Source organism: Salminus brasiliensis, chromosome 2 (genome assembly GCF_030463535.1).
Source record: "Salminus brasiliensis chromosome 2, fSalBra1.hap2, whole genome shotgun sequence".
NCBI classification, from domain to species: domain Eukaryota; kingdom Metazoa; phylum Chordata; class Actinopteri; order Characiformes; family Bryconidae; genus Salminus; species Salminus brasiliensis.
This window is the reverse complement of record NC_132879.1, coordinates 3,401,573-3,407,572: the sequence shown is the minus strand read 5'-3', so window position 1 is coordinate 3,407,572 and position 6,000 is coordinate 3,401,573. Positions and strand designations below refer to the sequence as shown.

The 6,000-nt window shown below is 47.2% G+C and overlaps 1 long non-coding RNA gene across 1 annotated transcript in view; it reads right to left on the bottom strand.

The window, feature by feature from the left end:
* Window positions 1-305: 305 nt before the first annotated feature.
* Window positions 306-6,000, bottom strand: part of LOC140549766 (uncharacterized) — a 39,883-nt gene continuing 34,188 nt past the window's right edge. Inside the window, exon 3 of the long non-coding RNA XR_011979014.1 lies at window positions 306-380. This is a non-coding gene — a long non-coding RNA (uncharacterized lncRNA). The remainder of the gene's footprint in view (window positions 381-6,000) is intronic.

Genomic DNA, 6,000 nt, shown 5'->3' with positions numbered 1-6,000 from the left:
TAGGCTGATCTGCTCCAGAGAGTCCTATTCTATTGGCAGTACTTCTCTACGGGGGCTAGACAAGCTGTGTGTATGTGTGCATTTGCACATCTGTGTCAGCAATTGGAGCAACTTAAACTAACACCAAGTGTGCAGGCATATGGAGAAGAATGTCTAGACATGATCAGAGAGTTCTCTCTCTCAAACTCTCACATCTGGATGGGGTGAAACATCTGCTTGTGGAAAGATCTGGCCTGTGTCTGGAATGTGAGCGATGTGAGTTGGTAGAGGAGTGTTTTGAGTGGTTGCATATTTCTTCAGTCTCACCTTGTCATATCTGGCTACGATCTCAGCCCGCTCCTGATCCAGCCTCACTGCAGCATCCTGCTCTGCATCAGACGCTGTGGAGACACACACACACACACACACACACACACAAAGTTAATGCTGTTGTGATGTACACATACACAGATTGCACCATACAGTCGTGTGCAAACGCCTGTCTCTGTCGTCTGGGAAGTTACTAGTTAATACAGTAAATTATTGTTACACAGGAGCTGCCATACACACACACACACACACACACACACACACACACACACACACTTACTTTGATCCAATTACTGCAACCACAGCCTGTACACAGGAAACCTCTCACCTAACAAGTCATTCTCTAATGGACACATATAACAGCTGGCTGTCTGTGTGTGTGTGTGTGTGTGTGTGTGTGTGTGTGTGTGTGTGTGTGTGTGTGTGTGTGCGTGCATGTATTTCCATCCAATACCGCTGGCTAAGCAACGGGTAGCTTCATTAGAGAGAGAGTTTATTTCTCACGTCTGTGTTCATTCTGAATTCTCACCACCTGCATCCAGCCTGGAAGTGCTGATGAAGGACACGGGGGGGATGGATGAAGTAAGAGGAGATGCAGGGAAGCATAGAGGATAGACAAGGAGCGAAGGGAAGAAAGGAGATGAGAGAAGAGAAGAGAGGAGAGGAGAGGAGAAGAGGGGAGAAGAGAGGAGGAGAGAAGAGAAGAGAGGAGAGAGAAGAGAGGAGAGAAGAAAGTGGTTTCCATGGAGAAGGTTGGAGGTTGTGTGGAAGTTGGTGTTGGTCTGTTGTGTTTTAGCATTCACTCAGCACTCTCTACACTCTGACAGTCCACTTCACACTGTGAGTGTGAGTGAGTGTGTGTGTGTGTGTGTGTGTGTGTGTGTGTGTGTGTGTGTGTGTTTGGAACTGGGGAAGTAATTGTTCATTAATATTCTTTGCTGGATCTGCTGAACCATAACTTGACAGTGTGAGAGAAGAACAGCGCGTCTCAGGCTGAACACTGAGAGAGAAGACAGCTGTTTCTGTGGTCAGAGAAGCACCAACTTCATTAAAGAACTATTCATTCATCCATTTCTGGAGCATTTCTATTGGTCCATACAGTGTAAAAATTGTCGGACTGTCGGACACATCCTAGCCCCCCCGGACACATCCTACACCCCCCTTCGGACACATCTTATACCCCCCGGACCCACCCCCTGGACTCATCCTATACCCCCCGGGCTCATCCTATACCCCCCTTGGGACACATCCTATACCCCCCCGGACCCACCCCCTGGACACATCCTATACCCCTCTGACACATCCTTTACCCCCCTCGGACACATCCTATACCCCCTCGGACACATCCTATACCCCCCTTCGGACACGTCCTATACCCCCCCGGACCCACCCCCTGGACACATCCTATACCCCTCGGACACATCCTTTACCCCCCTCGGACACATCCTATACCCCCTCGGACACATCCTATACCCCCCTTCGGACACGTCCTATACCCCCCCGGACCCACCCCCTGGACACATCCTATACCAATACCAATACCAGTACCAATACTATTGGCATGGTAGTGTTGCTAATGGCGTGGTAGCGAGGCAAGCGCTGCTACAGCAATGCTTACACTGCAGTAGCGACTAGTGACTAGCGGCCAGCTATCGCTACGGACTTCAACACACACACATTACTGCCAGGTTCTTCAGACCACCTCCCTTTCCAATCGGATTTCCAGCCAGAAGACCCAACCTCGGTTCACCTCAGACTACATCTGCTCGGCGGCCCAGCCACAAAAAGCTATTCCAGCTTCGACTGGAATACAGAGAAATGAAAGGAAGGGTGGTCTCGGGCCGCGCCTCTGTACTCTGCCCACCCTTTGAGGACCTCTAAAAGGCCTCTGCTGCCTCTAATGATCTGATGAAATCTCAGCTCCAGAGTTACTGTTTATCATACGGAAGTTAGAGCAGAACTTCAGGGAGCTTTCTGAAAGAGGCTTTGTGGTTTTTTTTGCTGTTTGGTTTCAGTATCAGCACATCCACATCCACCCACATGCAACAACCACACACACACACACACACACACACACACACACACACATATATATACAAATGCTGAGTGGGAGAAATGTTTAGGAGATACGTGCATAAGGTTTCAAGAAGACGAATTGCTGTGCAGAACTGTGTGTGTGTGTGTGAGAGAGAGAAAGAGTGTGTGTATGTGTGTGTGTGTGTGTGTGTTGGTGTCTTGGCTAAAGCTACAGGCCCATAATGAAGTCCACATCCAGCCTGGCTGTGTATCACATCGTCCTCTCTGGTCTCCAGGGTAGCGAAGTTCTACACACTGCTCTAATGACTGTACACACTTAACCAAGAGCTCATAACACAGCGTCTATACTCACACACACACACACACACACACACACACACACACACACACACACACACACTGCAGCAACAACAAGAAGAGGTTCTTCAAGACAGTGGTTCTATATAAAACTCATATGACAACTCAAAGAACCCTACGGATGCTTAAATGGGTCTTTGCATGGTTAAAGGGTTCTTCTTTAAGGAGGTTCTCTGGAGATGGTTCTTTAAGGGTTCTTCATATTCATCAGCAGAGCTTCAAGTCCTGTACGTTGCGAGGTGGGACCTCCATGAGCATCAATCAGCCCTGGGCGCCCACCATCCAGCCGCCGGTTCACCTTTCTAGACGACCCATCTCTTTTAAGAAGCTGCCTAATATGCAGATCCACTCCTCAACAGGATCATAAAGGGAATCCACTGCAGCTGGCAGTGGTTTTAATGTTATGGCTGATCTGTTTAGTGTTCCTAATATACTGCAAGTATCCGCGTCAGGCTACTGGAGAGAGCCACAGACGGACGGCTGCGTCTGAACACTTTACTGAAACGGCCTCCTAGATCCTGCTGATCTGGGACTCGTGTGGATCCGCTGGCTAGTCAGCTCTGCCAGTGTAGCTACTGGAGATTTACTGAGGTAGCAGCTGGATACTTGTGAAGAAATACTATTAGTCTTACACAAATCCTTCAAAAATGATTAGACACAGACGAAAGTGTGTCAGACTACCCAGCCCCCATCAACACCCCACCCCACCCCACCCCACCCCCATCACACAGACTGACTGACTGACTCACAGAGACGTGAATAAAAAGTGGAAAAAACTGAGCTTCTTCTGTTCAGACTGGCACTCCAGACCCTCAAAAAGCTGTTCAGACCATTCACACACACGTGTATACACACACACACACACACACACACACACACACACAGTCTAGCTAACAAAGGGCTCACACAGGCTCAAACAACACTCAGACAGTGAGCCATTCTCATGCTATTTTAATCAACATACTCAGATCAGAGGCTGACCCTCACACACACCCCCTCACACACACCCCCTCACCCATCAGCTGTTTTTAAAGGCCATATCAGGCTTACTCAGACATTACCTGGACTTTGCACTAAGGGGCTGGCTAATGTCCAGAACACCTGATTGCGATCATGCATACAGCTCCTCCAGGTAAGGTCTGGAAAAGGTCTGGACTAGCGTGCACGTCTGAAACAGGCTTAAGAAGGGCATTAAAGCCAGTTTAGGCCTCCGCGTCGAACCTACACCATAGCCTATGCATAGCCACGTACCCTCCACTGTACACTGTAAAAAGTAGAAGATCCTTGAGGGACTTTTGGAGGTTCTTCAATTTGAAACTATGGAACTTTCAAGAAAAGTTTTTTACAAGACACTGGTTCCTTGAAGGTTCCTTAAAGTAAACCTAAAGAGGTTCCTGCAGGAAATTCAAGGATCTTATACTTTTAACAGTGTAACTCAAGACAGAGGAACATTTAGTGGAGGAAACATCTGTGGTGCTTTGAGGAACCTTCAAGAAAAGGTTTAAAAAAAAAATTTTAAAAAAAAAATATATATATATAAGGATGTTTATCTGGACTTACGTGATTCATTACTCTATACCATGTCGCTGTCATCCCCTCAACCCCTCACCCTCTCAACTTCTCACTCCCTCATTATCCCTTCAACCCCTCATCCCTTTACCCCCTCATTCCTTCATCTCCTCACTCCCTCATCATCCCCCAACCCCTCAACTTCTCACTCCCTCATTATCCCTTCAAACCCTTAACTCCTCATCCCTTCACCTCCTCATTCCCTCATCTCCTCACTCCCTCATTATCCCCTCAACCCCTCACCTCATCCCTTCAAACCCTTAACTCCTCATCCCCTCAACTCCTCATCCCATCACCCACTCATTCCCTCGTCATCCCCTCAACTCCTCACCCCATCATCTCCTCATCCCTTCAACCCCTTAACTCCTTATCCCCCCAACCCCTCATCCTCTCAACTCCTCACCCAGTCATTTCCTCCTCTCCTCATCCCCTCAACTCCTCACCCACTCATTTCCTTGTCTCCTCACCCCCTCAACTCCTCATCCCCTCATCTCCTCACCCCGTCATTTTTTCATCTCCTCCTCTCCCCTCATCTCCTCATTCCCTCAATTCCTCACCCCCTCAACTCCTCAGCCCCTCATTTCCTTGTCTACTTATCCCCTCAACTCCTCATCTCCTCACCCCCTCATCTTCTCATCCCCTCATTCCCTCAACTCATCTTTTCAACTCCTCATCATCTGCTGGACCTAAACAGAGCTGTAGCACCTGCAGGAAGGCATAGCGCTCTGGTGAGTCACTGAAAATCACGCCAGCTTTGATCCACAAAACTCAGGTAGCAGAATGATCTCCTACTGCAATTTGCAGCTGAAGGGTTGTTTGTGCGAGACTTCGCAGTCGGCGGCTCATTTATCCGGATAATTCCGACCCTGTATGGAAGCGGCGGTGTAATGGTCCCAGAGGGAGCGGTGAAAGAGCGCTTTTCTCTTGATCCTGTCAGACGATCATTTCCAGCCAGCAGTCTGATGAGATGTAGCGGGAGAAATATCGAGGGCATTTCTGCTGTTGACAGAATGTAATTCAGTCCGGAGGGAGTTTGATCGTGATTGGAGTGAGAGAATTGATGCAGCAGAGACACACACACACACACACACACACACACACACACACACACACACACACACACACACACACACACAGCGTAGTGTTCGTATTAGAAAATATGAAAAAATGATCTGTAAGGATGATTATCTGGACAGCGTTTACTTCGGCGGGAAAAACTAATAAATACTAAGTGATAAACAATCGACTGTGATTGTTGGTGAGTGTGAGAGTGTATGAGTGTATGTGTGTGTGTGAGTGTGTGTGTGTGTGTGTTACCATTTCCCATGATTTCCTGGAGAAAGCCCAGTATAGTCCAGTTCCCATCCAACACCTAGTTTATTTAATCTCACTGACTTTATGTGTATTTAGGTTTATACTAGTGTTATATAGAGTTAATTACAGGTAGGCACTCTCACTGACCACATACTTTATGTTTATGTGGGTTTATTCTAATGGTATATAGAGTTAATTACAGGTAGACACTCTCACTGACCACTGACTTTATGTTTATTTGGGTTGATTCTAATGTTATATAGAGTTAATTACAGGTAGACACTCTCACTGACCACTGACTTTATGTGTATTTGGGTTTATTCTAATCTTATATAGAGTTAATTACAGGTAGACACTCTCACTGACCACTGACTTTATGTGTATTTGGGTTTATTCTAATGGTTTATAGAGTTA